This window comes from Amblyomma maculatum, chromosome 3 (genome assembly GCF_055883805.1).
Source record: "Amblyomma maculatum isolate TAMU_Amacu chromosome 3, ASM5588380v1, whole genome shotgun sequence".
Taxonomy (NCBI): Eukaryota; Metazoa; Arthropoda; class Arachnida; order Ixodida; family Ixodidae; genus Amblyomma; species Amblyomma maculatum.
The window spans coordinates 196,992,244-197,006,568 of record NC_139346.1 but is presented as its reverse complement, the minus strand read 5'-3'; the positions used below and the strand labels follow the sequence as shown (position 1 = coordinate 197,006,568).

Here is a 14,325-nt window from a genome sequence, read left to right as displayed (position 1 = left end):
GTTTTTAAGCGCTACAGTCGAAGAGCGAATGAGCACTGCTGTGCGACCCATATGCTTACATAAAGCAAGCTATATACAGAGCAAATGGACTGTTGCGTTAAAGACAAGATGAAAACAAAGCGATAATACCACACAAGCACCCAGATCACAGAACGAAACGCAGTTCGCCTGCCTGCGCGGTGACACGAAACTCATGGTTCGCAAAATATATGAAAAAAAAAAAAAAAAAAAACATGAAGCGATATTCCCTCTCGCACTTTCGACCACAAGACGCTTGATCGTAATTTTTTTTTTTTTTTTCCCCACCTGCGGAGCAAACTTTTCGATGGCCGGAAAAGTACACTTGCATCTACAGACTACAGCGTATACGCTAAGACAAGCGCATGCTCTCACGTCAACTCTGGCAGCAGTCCAGCAATATAAGAGCGCCCGTGTCGCCGCCTGTCCGTCTAGCAACGAGTTAATTTATCAGCGACAAAGGCAGCCCCGCCGCCGGCAGCAAACTCATTTCTTCCCCGATAGAACGCAACGGATGGATTTACTTAAGAAAAGGGGGGCCTGAAGCCGTTTGGAGAGTGACGAGACAGGGTATGGAATTCAATTAACAGAATCGCGTAGAGCCAAAATGATCTATCAGTGCGCACATTCGAGAACGGTAGCCTTCTCGTATAAACTTTTTTTTTTTTTTTCCCCGCAAACAACTAAGCAAGCCCACGAGAGCACACAGGAGCCAGTAAATGTGCCCTACAGTATGTGGCATATTCAAATCAACTATCGCGACTATGCACTGTCCCGCGAAGCATACATATCCTCAATGCAGAGGAGCAGTAGTAGTAATACAGGAGCTTAGGAAATTCTAAGTAACAACATGGCTTGCCTGATACACAAAAATACCGCTTTTATTTTTTTTATTTTTTTTTTTTTTGTACTAAACTCGGCTGACGATGGTGATGTACTGGACTAGGCTGTTAATCGCAATTTTCGCAACGTTCAAAGTAACAACACTAAACAGTCTAACACAACGAGCACTGCACATACAGCACGATGATTTATTATGATTACGTGACACGGGAGCTACTGAACATTGTCGTGAAACGCCGTAAGCTGTCCAGCGCGCTCTGCAAGAACAGGTTCCCGTCAGGGTTCAGACACCAAGAAGGCACATTTCTAGCAAGTGTCCCTCATGACCGCTACCTTTCCTATTGAAGAATCATGGCATGACACTCTACACCAATGCTCGGTGGGCCAGAAATAGCTGGCCCGCCGTGCATTACTGCAGCCTCGGCCAACGGGTCCATGGACTCAGCCATGGACCCATGGACCTTGGACCATAGACCCCCTAAACCCCATGCCAACACTTTTCCCACTTTGAGTTGTTGATCAGTTCGTTCTTGCCCTACCATCTGATTTCTGCAAGGCGTCCTGATTAGCTCAGCCGGTGGAGCAAGTGACTGCCCAGCACAAGGACGAATTTTTATTGCACTACGAAGTCTCCGTGAAAGATGTCGAGATTTCTTTTTGAAGTCATATGGCTGCACTTAAGTGGACGTTAATGAGTAGTTACTCCCTCACTGTAATAAAATTGTCATGGGATGCAACTGGGCACTCGCCGCACATATCCTGCTTAAGTGCCCTGCGTATGCTGACGAGCGTGCGTATTATGAACATAGCATGGAGAAACTCTCCCTAGTGCAGGACAGTGTTTTAGATCCCTTAGCCTGCTCTAGCTAAGAGACATTCGCAATGAACTTTTTATCTGCGTATTTCAATGAGATTGGATTTCTTGACAAACTCTAAATTCACCTTGCATGTTACCCTCAGGCATTTTTCACGCTGTGAATTCTATAAGCACATTTGTCGGATTATGCATTTCATCGTTTCATTTTATACCATTACTACACGATGCACCTTAGAACGCATTTAATGGCCGCATTTTATCTCCTCATTCATTTCTTTTATTTTCCTCACCGTTATTTTTCAATCTTTCCCTCCACAATTCCCCTTCCTACGCAGAGTATCATGCCACCGAAATCTAAACGCCGGCTAAATTCTCTGTTTTTCATCAAAGGGTCTCTCTTTCTCTCTCTTTCTTTCTCTCTCGCTGCAATTCGTGGCAGACCATCAAGTTAAGGTTGGTCCTTTACATATGCACTGATATTACCGGTTTCTCTGATATTGGACTCTATAGCTTTAAGTGCTGGTCGTGAACCAATGGACGATGAAGAGTCTTCCTAACGATGACGACGCTGAACGCGGCCGGATATGAGCCGCCATCAATCGCAGTTTAGCGGAAGACAGTTGTGAATCACTCCAGTAACGACATCTATATATACAAAACAATTAATTTCTCCAGGTGCACAAAACCTCCCTCACAATTCGACCTTTTCCAGGTCCCCAAACGCCATGTTCTATTCCACCCCTCATGACACAGGTGTCCTGTTGCAGGGGAGCAATTAGTGAGCCTTCTATTTTTCTAACAATTACCATCTCACACAGATTGGTCCGTGCCTGGTAGGCGAACTGGCTTCAGTAGAACTGCACAATCACAGCAGTCTCGAGACATCTACTTTTCTTGTGATCTTCCGGCTCCCCGAACATTCATAGTTTCTTCTTGCCAGTAAATGTCTGAAAACAAGCCATCGCTGTCCTGCGTTGCAAAACCCTGACTGACCGGCTACCTCGATGCCTGCAGCAGCGGGGAAAAAAAAACGAAAAAAAAAAAAAAACGAAATTTCTGCAACGAAACGGCGACGGGCGCCTGAAAGGGTGAAGATCCGTTGAAGCCCTGCGAGGGACCTTTCAAGCGCAGACACAATGAGCCCTCGCTTTCTCCTCCCCTGAAATGTTAACTGCGCTCCATTCCATGTTGTGGTGATAAGCCACCAACGCCACGTCGCGCGCAGAGCTGGCGTAGCCAGAGTGACACGGTTAGGTCGGTCGCTAACACGTTGTCCCTTCCCTGGTGCTGGAAGGAGTCGGCGTAGCGCCAGCGACGACGAAGCCCCGTCGGAAGCGCGTGGAAGCCGCAGATAAGGCGGCGACGCCGCCTTCCGGGGCGCGCTCGCCGGAAGCCACTGCTGGCCACCGCCGATAGAGTCGAGACCTCCCGAGGGTTGCGCTCGCGGGCCGCACCACGGACCTTATCGCGGACGGCGGAGCATCCGGCCACGATCGCTGCGCGTTCCTGGTGCCGGCGTGATTCACCCGTCATTACGCGCCACAGCGGGGACAACTGGCCGCCCTCGGGCAGGGCGTCTTGAAGGAGGGCCAACGCCTTCAACAACGGTATACGGTACGCTCGATGAGGCAAAAGGCGTCATACCGAGATCGCAATGTAAGCGCTATATAGGCACGACATCGAAAACATTTTTCTAAAGCAGCACACGTCCTTCAAGGTCATATCGACGGATATCCTACAGCGGGCAGGTTTGCCGGTGACATTTCTCTCAAAGCGGTTTCTCCAAAAGAGAATTTCTCACTGATAAAAGAGGCTTCGAAAGATTTTTAATCCACATTTGCGGAAGCAGCCGTTTCGTGCTCCTAGCTTCGCTACGCCACAAGAAAAAGTCCAGGGTCTCCACCTCGTCCCTGCAGGCGCAGGTCCAATGTTTCATGAGTTTCACCGATACAAAGTCGGCCGGAGGAAGCCTCACAGATCGGGTGATTACTTCATCCTATACTGCTCTTCGCTCATTTTTTTCCCTGGGGTGGGGCGGAGCGCGTTAGAGGTGGGGTGGGGGGTAAGGAGGGGGGCGGGGGGTTAATTTTGCGTAATTTCACACATAAGCGAGAAGGACGCTGTGAGCGACTTATTTTCGCGAACCCAATACTTCATGGATTCGGCTATACTCTCAGTTTAAGAGTAGTTCACGAGCAGTAAAAATTTCGCGAAGCGGACGCAAGGTGTAAGGACATGAGGCCCGGCCCTTAGCCCTTCCTAACAGATTGGTATATAGCTCTTGTTCCTCGAAGAGCAGTGTACATTTCTGAGTCGAATTCTGCTGCCTCCACGAGGGCCTAAACATCCCGTTTAATGGTAATGTCGCACCCTTCACGCGGCGAATACGCGAAGACGTCAAAAGTTGTCAAGGTATTTTTGCTCACCGCAGAGTGCAAGATCTTTCGTGGAGAAAAGAAGAGCTCGACATAAGCAACGATGACAGAAAGCGAATCAGCAAAAAGTCTGGCGCTAGTTTGCCATTCAGCACAGGAATGAATAGCTGCCTTTGAACTTCCAACTCCTAGCTGCAGGTAAGCAACAATGTGCACATACCGGGGGCATTCCTAAATTTCTAGAGCTAGAAGTTTTGGCGAAATTACCCGCAAGGCATTTTCCGCACTCTATGAGCGATGTGTGAAAAGCGCGAAAATCAGGTCGCTTACAGTATATAGCTCCCCGCAGAATGGACACACCAGATGCTGGCACCATTTGGAGACGAGACATCGCATCTTAGAGTGTGCCTTCATTTGCGCTGTAGCGGGGATGATTCCCTGGTCAACGATTCGCACAGCGACTTCAGTTGAAACATCACACTGATCTTAATGTGTTCTTACATTTGGCCTCCACCAAAACCGCGATGCGCATTTGAACCAGCGATCTGTCACACAGTGGAAACATGTTGCAGGCGCTGTACAGCACACGTATCGTTCTCCGTCCGTCCGCCAAGTCAGGGTGCTGGCAGCGTTCATTTGGGAGAGAATAAGCACGTTCGGCAAAGCCCCTAAGAAAGGTATGCCAAGTTGCTAGTGCCAAATACAGCGCCACACGACGGGCTAGCCATCGCCGGGGGCAACCACCCATGAGCCGCGGGTGCAACCGGAAGTAAATTACCCCGGCCGTTCCGTCACAACCGCGCCCGCGAAACACAGAGGTCTCCGCAGTGGGCCGCGCAAGTCCTGAGTTGAGGCGAACAAAGAGCGCCAGCTACCTGCATCCTGTCCGCAACATTAGCCCGCAGTGATGCAAACCTAGGGATTTGTTCTTTTACGGTGCTGCAAAGATTTAGCGTCTTTTTACAGAGAAGTTAGGTGCTTTTTTTTTTCTTTCGCGCTGTGGGTGTTTTGTCGCTGTGCAGTCTAATGAAAGAATAAACTCACAACATGTATAACCACCGCCCTCTAAAAACAAAAGTGGATAATATAACAGACTGCTGAACCGTGTTCGACATGAAAAAAAAAAAAAATGAAAAAAGGAGAGACGACGGCCCTGCTCTGCATGCGCCGATTTCTTATTAGAGCGTACCAGCTCAGCGTAACGAACATGGTGGTGGTGTGAAAACATGTGTGAAACAACGAGCCCTCCACGACAGACCTATAGATTAATTAGGGCCCATATATCACGCTTTCACCCTACCAATAACTTCTTGCGCGCTGCAGGCATCAGAAAGTGAAAAAAAAAAGAACTTCTGCTTTGGTTTGGTTTTGGTTTGTGGGGTTTAACGTCCCAAGGCGACTCAGGCTATGAGAGACGCCGTAGTGGAGGACTCCGGAAATTTCGACTGCCTGGGGTTCTTTAACGTGCACTGACATCGCATAGCACACGGGCGCCCTGCTTTTCGCCTCCACCGAAAAGCGGCCGCCAAGGCCGGGATTCGATCCCGCGTCCTTGGGAACAGTAGTCGAGCGCCTTAACCACTGAGCCACCCCGAACAGCGGCTAATTGCGAGCAAGTTGAGCGAAACTCGAACACCGCAATGTACGACAAATAAAAAAATAGAGAATACCTGCTACAGTGGGAAGCTGATTTCAAGTAAAAAGGGTAGCTATCGAAGGGAAAGAAAGAGCTCCAGAATATATATTCGAGCCTTCAATGAAAGAACCAACCCCTCCCTCCTCCCCACCCCAAAAAAAAAAAAAAAAATAAAAAAAAACAACAAAAAAACAAACCGTATGAATGAAGCAGACCTCTGCCCTTTCAATTCATGGCGCAATTTCGTTCAAGTTATCAAACTCATTACTGGTCAAAATTATGAAGCGGGATACATTTTTTTTCCCCCCGTAGTAGGGATTTTTGGGCAGTCATTTTACGGATCTCGCGTAGAAATGAGTTAGCACTGGTAGTCGGACTTTCGGGCAAAGGTCGTCCAGGTGGCAAGAATGTTGTGCATGTCCAGTAAATGTCCAGGCACCACTCTGCACGCTGCTTATGGTCCGAACGACGTCAACAAAAATCGTATATCTGGCTCCCTATAACCAATAAGCGTCTGTCCTCTGATCACACAAGAAAAAAGGAACCCTGCAGCCCCGTCTGCGTACAGTGCATAAACTCGCTCATTCGATAGACTGTTATTATGGAACCTGCGCAAAAATATATAATGCTTCTAACGCAGCTAAGAACCCATAATCACGCAAGAGGGCTAAGGAAGACCCTTCCCTCTTTCCCTCCCCCTTATTCAAGCGACATTTAAAACTCGCACCCTCCTCCGCGTCAGATGAGTTTAAAAACAGCTATTGGTTAGATTCTTTCTGGCGTCACACAACTGCTGCGGCCAATCAGCTGCGCCGCGCCAGCACTCCAGGAAGCTCCGCCTACAGGGGAATTTCCGCGGGTACAGTGTACTAGAATACTCTTTACCGCGGGCGTCGAGACGGTGGGACTCCGCGCAGCGCGCTAAAAGTGACGAGAGGAGAGAGAAAAGCACGAAAACGCTGAAACTCAAATTTCGACCTCAGATAACACCGCGTCAACCGAGTGCATTAACAAAAAAAAAAAAAAAAAAATGCTGGCGGCTATCCAAGTTGCGTCGCTCACCCATGCATACCGCACGTTTATTGAACAAAGTTGCAGAGCCTTTTCAAGCTTGTAAGCATCTAAGTTCCTGTGAAATGGGTTGATGTGGGTGCCGTGAGCATTTCCCCTGGGATTATGCGCCCTTCTCTCTGAAGACATATGCAGTCAAATAACTGCAGCAAAATAAGCATCTGTTCCTAATCCGAGGATTGGTCGCGAGGATTAGTGTTATAACTCAGTTCTTGGACAGCGATAACTAACTGTATCGGCATGCGGTAAAGCATTTTTACACCTAATCAAATCGCAGTGTCCACTTCCGAAGGCCGCGCATTTCAGGAACTCCGAAGCAATTTCGAAAAACCTTACACTGCCACGCAATTGAATACCACCGAAGCGTTGTTAACGCTTTCATTTCTGACTGAAGGTATAGAGCGAAACAGATATACTCGGGACACTTTCTTGGCAATGGAGCCAAAGCTACAGAGCCGAAACGCATAATCTGCCTACGCAGCTGAATATAGCCCTTAGTTACATGAGTAGTTTCTGCAAAAACAAATTGAAATCATAGCACTAGTTATTTACGCCATTATTTCTTAAAACAGAACCGATTTTTCGAAATGAAGCTGTTATGCCTATAACACTTGTCTTGGTTCCACCGGGTTTTCTCGTCTAAAGTCCGTCGCGGTTTTTCGAGACTCCCCGACTTTGCAGACAAGATGGCGACTGCCGCCTGTTTGGGTTGTTCCGGTTCTGGTTCGTCCACTCTGCAACGGTTGGAAGCGTTTTCACCAGACAAGATTCGAGTCAAGTTTAAGAGACGCTGGCTGTCGAAGCAAACGAAAGAAATTACCCGCAACGTCTATGCAGGCCGAAAGCCGCGCGGTCGAACTACATGGCGGAGCAACACGTTTAATGACGCCCCGCCTCCCTACCTTTGCGCCCATTGCCAAGATAAAGTGTCCCCGAGTTCTTTTTTTATAGTGATGCCATTTTGACAGCAGTAAGCCATGATCCAAGGAAAAAAAAAAAAAAAAGAAGCAGGCGGATGTACCAAACAAGAAGGCGAATCATTCTCATCTGAGGATTAGATATCGCAGCATTTGTACACTCTTTGGTAACTTCCGCGTCTCCTGTCTTCCCCTTGTTGGCACAAGTGCCTCATTTTCAGATTTACCGGGTTCTTCGGACAGTGTGCCGCTGAATTGTTTCCGCCATACAAGGCTTGTTGAATACTTATGCAGTCTAAACCTGTCGGCGCTGCACACCAGTGGTAGCGAGAGTTCAACTTCGTGAACTAGCAGCAAAGTGTAGGACCATCTACTTATTTGTCGGACCTCTTTCCCTTACCGTCAAAACAAAGTTTCAAGTCCTATAGAGCATCGCAGCAGGAATGTCATTTCCACATTCAACGTTACCGATACGGAGAGGATTGATTAAATTGCAAACAGGCTGCGTTATGTGCGGCTGCAGAACTGGCCACCAGTCTGTCCAATAATACAAAGAAAAAAACGTTAGAATATATCCTGGGAAAATTCATATCAACGTTGAAACAAGTTTTAACTCGCAGTTTTTGAAAATATATCTAGTTAGCTGCAATGCGGATAAAACGACCACGGAAAAGCATCAAACAGCCCCTGTATTGATAGACAAAATATATCTAGTTAGCTGCAATGCGGATAAAACGACCACGGAAAAGCATCAAACAGCCCCTGTATTGATAGACTTGTCAAACGATACCGTATTTTCCTCGTTCATTCAGCCAGTACAGCCCCACCGCGGTGGTGCAGTGATTAGGGCGCTCGACCACTGTGCCCAAGGATGCGGGATCGAATCCCGGCCGCGGCGGCCGCTTTTCGACTGTGCGATGTAAGTGCGGGTTAAAAGAACCCCAGGCGGTCGAAATTCCCGGAGCCCTCCACTACGGCGTTTCTCATAGCCTCAGTTGCTTTGGGACGTTAAACCCCACAAACCGAAAGTGCGATGAAAGAGCTGCATCTTTCGTTTTCTGTTAAAAACGGGGACTTTACTGGGTTACGTCGTAAGAGAACACATCGAAGATAAATCTCGACGCCCATTCCAGTTGCCTTCTCAAACGCAAGATTGACTAGATTGGGCTGGTTCGTATATTGCTTGCGTGGCGTCGGATGGGGCATAAAAGGAGACTATTCAGCATTGCATACTTCGTCTCCCATACGTCCCCGTTTATGGTAGACTTGACGTCACGCAAGCAATGCTCGAACGCCCTTCACAAATGCCTAATCTGGCTCTAACTAGACGGCTTGCCCTCAACTGAGAAACGTGTGCACGCGTGCACCATCTATAAGTACAGACACAAATTTATAGTTTAATCAACACATTGTACAACATGGTCACGCACGCATATTGCACCAACAAGCAGTAAATAAATTTAAATCGAGATTTTTCTTCTCTCGTGCTATTTGCAAATGAAAAGACGCTTCGGGAGGCATACAATAAAATTAGGTGGCACTTAATTCTCCAACATTAAAAGTACGATTTCCCCGCCGCGGTGTCGTAGTGGTTAAGATGCCTACTGTGCCGGAGTGCCCGGGCTCGATCCCAACCGCCGGCGGTTGCGTTTCGATGGAGGTGAAACGGAGAGGCGTCCGCGATATCGGCGCGCGTTAAAATCCCCGGGTGGTCGAAATTACTCCGGAGCCCTCCACTATGGCACCCCTTTCTCTCTTTCCACTTTCACTCCCACCTTCCTCCCTTCCCTTACGGCATGTCTCGGGTGTCCATAGAACAAGTATATACTGCGTCTTCCCTTTCCTGTGAACCAATTTATTATTACAGAAATAACGTGTCTGACAGGTGCGGGATCGAGGGGTTCTGCGTTCGATTGCCATCTCATGTAAAGCTCCTGCAGCTCGGCCATGTCACCTGGTCTCGTGAAGTCACGCGACCCGACAATCTGTCAGTGCTTGAACTGATTGATTTATAGGAAGGGAAAGGCGCGGTAACTGTCTCACTTGTTTTCTGTGGACACCTCAACCGCGCCGTAAGGGAAGGGAGGAAGGGAAGGTGGGAGTGAAAGTGGAAAGAGAGAAAGAGAAGCCGTAGTGGAGGGCTACGGAGTAATTTTCGACCACCTGGGGATCTTTAACGTGCGCTGACATCGCACAGCACACGGACGCCTCTTCGTTTCGCCTCCATCGAAACGCAGCAGCCGAGGTCGGGTTCGAACCCGGGTACTACGGCACAGTAGTAGGGCGTCTTACCACTGCACCACCTTGGCAGGGCTATCAGTGCTTGGCCGTGTTCGTTTGACAACTACCGTCCGCCAATGGCAGGCTCGCGATTTTTCGCTCGCAACGACGATGCCAACGCCGGCAACGCCGACGACGGTTAAAAACTCCTATACGGTCGCCCCTTTCTATACGGTCGCCTACTCATGCAAGAGAAAAAAAATTAAGAACAAGCAACCATTATATGACAGTTTTTGCACTGCACATGTGACTTCAAATCGTCAGTTACGTCAAAGCCGCCGTTCGACAGCTGAAACCGAAATGGCTCGAGAAGAAAACTGAACTAATCAGCACATAAATTCTACGAAAAAGCATTCACGCAAAAAAAAAAAAAAGAGCTGGGATCTTTAGTTCTTTAAATGCTGCAGATTAAAAGTCATGCTTAAAAAAACAATAAAAACGAGGTGCTCTTTGCGGTGAAGTGTGGTACGTGTCGCCGGCCGTGGCTGAAAAACGTCGGTTTCGAGGCGCAAAACAGTGGCACACAAGCATATCGCAGTTTATTTCAAAGCGAAAGCTTCACGCCTCGCCACGGTGGCGCAGTGGTTAAGATGCCCGACTACTGTACCGGAGTACGCGAGTTCGAACCCGACCGCCAGCGGCTTCGTTTCGATGGAGGCGAAACGGAGAGGGATCCATGTGCTGAGCGATTTCAGTGCACGATTTCAGAAACCCAGGTGGTCAAAATTTCTGGAGCCCTCCACTACGGCGTCTCTCATAGCCTGCCAGAGCTGCCGTAACTATGCATTGTGTTCTACACACAAACGTGTCTACTGAACTGAAAAACTGTGTGTTTTATGGACGACGAGATACAATCATGTGAGCTAAAAAAGAACCCCACACAGAACAATGTAGACTTAAGATTAAGAAAAAACAAACAAGTTTAAAAATTTTTAAATATTGGCAATATTTCTCAGTATATCACCGTTAAGAAGCAAGAAAAGCATGCTGCTTGATGCTGACTCTAGCTCAGCCTGCCTTGCAGCTCTCAGGAGACTTCTTATCTATGACACTCATAAAATGCAAGCATTATTATATCCCAGCTTCACAGACTGGGTCCGGACGAATATAATGCAAAGCTGTCCATGCGTGAAAGCCATGCACGTAGCTGGAAGCAGTTTCTATCCCCCTTGAACTTTGCTGAAAGCTGTACCAGTGATAAGAAAATCTATGCACTGTTTTGCTATTGTCATATTTGCCTCATTCCTGCTTTCCTCTAGAAACGTTCGTACCTATTCCTAAAACAACTGGCCGTTGTTTCAAGGATAAGTACCAACACTGAGTTTTGGACACGACTATTGTGTTGATACCCATTAGCTATTCTGTGCAGTTGGATATAGAAAGAACAAATGTGACAGAGTATGAGTGCTCGTCAGTCATCAAGCAATGCACCACACCCTGAGAGCAAAATGCAAAAGCATAATTTTGGTTGCCTAAGTCAAGAGAACTGTTTTATTTAAGAAATTCAAAGTTGTGCATTACATATAATGCAAAGAAAAGAAGTTGCTGACTACTGTAAGTTTAAACGTTTAAAAACGAAGCGAACAAGACAATGCACAATTTTCACAGCATTCAATGTTGCGATGTGCGGCAGCTGTCCAGGTCATCAACAGAATCGCCCTTGCGAGCTGCAAGTAGCATGAACCCCAGACTCTATATGGGAGAAACTCTTAGTGTGCAGGAATGAAGGCATCATACTTAAATGTTGAAGCCCAGCAATGAATCTGTTTACATGAAGTAGTTTACCATTCGCTTTTTGAATTAGTCCATTACATTCAAAAGTTTTAAGAATTTGTAGTTTCTTCATCAAAATCTGAGCTCCCTTTTTGTAATCAAAATCGGAGGTAAATACTGGCCTGATTTAGATGGAGCCAAAATGTCAAAAATGACTGCGTGCGGTGACAGAACCCCAAGTGGACAAAATTAATCAGAGACCCTCCACTACTGTGTCTCTCATAGTCCATGTCCAATACCATACCATTAAACACTGCATGCCACCGCATACCGAAAAAGAGCCATCTGACAAAGGTTGTAGACTGCTCAGAGCTACATGGTATGTTGAGATTTGCACAAGGGTCTCATTGGAAGGACTGTACCTGCTGCAGCATCATTTTTATGCAACTTAATTCAGATATTTATGAACACCAATACACTGAAAATTATGCGACCGAAGTTTAAAAAACATTAGAAATGATTTTTTTTTCTAATCATCAGAAGTTTATATTAGCCTATGCTTTCTAAGTTTTTGCACAACTGTAGCTTGTTACTTTAAAAACATGGACATTAACTTTGCAGTTTGATAGACATGCTTCTGCAGAACGAAATGTATAACTACGGCAGATTTGGAACATTCCTGTCTTCAGATAAACATCATCAAAAACCATAAAATGTTCTTTCAGCCAAGCCTGAGAAATAAAAAAGTAAACATTTAAGAAAGACAAATACAGTAAGGTACAGGCCTTCATGGTTTCAGCTTTTTTGTTTTTTTCTTGCAATGTGCTCATTTCAGAAAGGCAACACCTGAAGAAAGAGGCTACTTCCTTCTTTCTGTGCAGCACAACCTTGCTGTGCAGAACATCTAGTTGCCAAGCCCTGCAGCAGTGACTGCCTTGAAGAATCTAACAAAACCTTGCTATGGTGGTGCAGTGGTTAGGGTGCTCAACTACTCTGCCCAAGGATGCGAGATTGAATCGCCGCAGCGGCCGTTTTTTAAGGCAAAAATCAAGGCACCCATGTGCTGTGCAATGTTAGTGCACTTTAAAGAACCCCAAATGATCGAAATTTCCGGAGCCCTCCATTACGGTATCTCACATAGCCTGAGTTGCTTTGGGTCGTTAAACTAATCTAATCTAACACAGCAAAGAGAGCTAACCTAGCAGACAAAACATATAAATGGGAGACTCCAGTGTGCCTGGCAGTTCTCATGCTCACAGAGCAGTGTGTGTGCAAAGTGTGACAGGTGGAACAATGGATGTTCCAGTGTGTGACGGTCATTTGATCCTGTGCGTGTCAGACCTCATTATTCAAGTTCGTGTAGGGTTAGTGGGGATTAGGTCTATTTACGTCACTGTACATTTTTGTGTGACAAGAATGCATGGGTCTCAATGAGCTTTAGTTTCCACCCTAAGGCTGAGGCTGTAGTAAACCATAGGTAAGGTTAGCCTCGCAATCATTCTAATAGTAATTGCCCCGCTTCAATAACAAACAGCGGTTATATATGAAAAAGAAAGAGTTCTATGACCTAGCAGAGACCTGTCACTATGCGCATAAGCACTCACAAGAGCCATCCACAAGCCAGAGTGACCCTTCCAGTCCAGTTTAGTGTCCTGCAGGAACGTAAGAACAGCGCCTCCTCTATTCTTTACATGCCAGTCAGATCGCGCACCAAACAATGATAGCTCGCAGGAGGCTATGCTTCGCACTCTTGGCGCAGTGTGGCGCCACCAGCTGACACTATCTTCGTCCAGCCCAACGCCCATGCTGTACAGGTTGCTGAATCTGCTTAATTTTCGCGCTGTTTTAGCTTACTGAATATGGAAACTGTGCATTATATTCGCAAGTGGGTGAATTTTATGACAGGAGATATTTTAGCTCATTCACCAGCTCTCTACAGTTGCGCTTTTTTTGGAAAAATTCTGTAATGCACTTTCATTTACCGTATTTCACTGTATTCTCAGCTCCCTGAACAATGTGCACTTTTACAGTTTGAGGAAGTTACGTGACAATGGCATTTTCTCGTACATTTTTGCTACAGCGTTCTTGTTTGTTATGTTCATTGCCTGGCTGCTGAGTAGTGGCTTAATAAACTTGCGGCGCAAGAGCACCATAAAAGCCTTCGTGTGATCCATCTCTTTGCTCTTGCACTTCAAGACTAGAAGGTCCATCAGAATTCTGACAATGCGCTCAACATTGACGTCCACTGGCTTTTCAATTGCTTTCCTGTGGTAAAGGACAATGTTCACAAGCCTCTTGAGGCTTATCAAAACTGAGACCAGTTCTTCTGTCGGGTACTTTAGTCCCCCTGTTTTGATAAGCAATGAGGCCATCCACAGGTGCGTTTCCTTCCGACTTCTTGACAATTTCAGTGAAGCCTCGACAGCTCAGTTTCTCTCTCACGACACGGGCTCAGTATCCTCCAATCAGGTCAAAGCTAGCAACCTCTGGATTGGAAAGCCATTGATTCGACAGGTATTTCATGAAACGAAATTCCGAGTCTTTCCTTCATGCACTTGACATATGCATAGATACACAGCGGTACCGCATGATGGAAGCTGATCATCAGAAGAACCAAGGTGGAAAGGCATGTGTTTCAGCTGTCACCACAAACAA

At 46.7% G+C, this 14,325-nt stretch overlaps 1 protein-coding gene and 1 long non-coding RNA gene across 3 annotated transcripts in view; one reads left to right on the top strand and one right to left on the bottom strand.

Annotated features, from left to right (window-relative positions):
* The window catches only part of LOC146197365 (uncharacterized), a 41,957-nt gene that overhangs the window by 25,515 nt on the left and 2,117 nt on the right, over nucleotides 1–14,325 (bottom strand). The gene's annotated exons all lie outside the window — the stretch shown is intronic.
* Nucleotides 3,520–12,701, top strand: LOC146197366 (uncharacterized). Its single transcript, XR_014705663.1, has 3 exons — nucleotides 3,520–3,660; nucleotides 4,110–4,251; nucleotides 12,506–12,701. It is a non-coding gene; the product is annotated as an uncharacterized LOC146197366 (long non-coding RNA).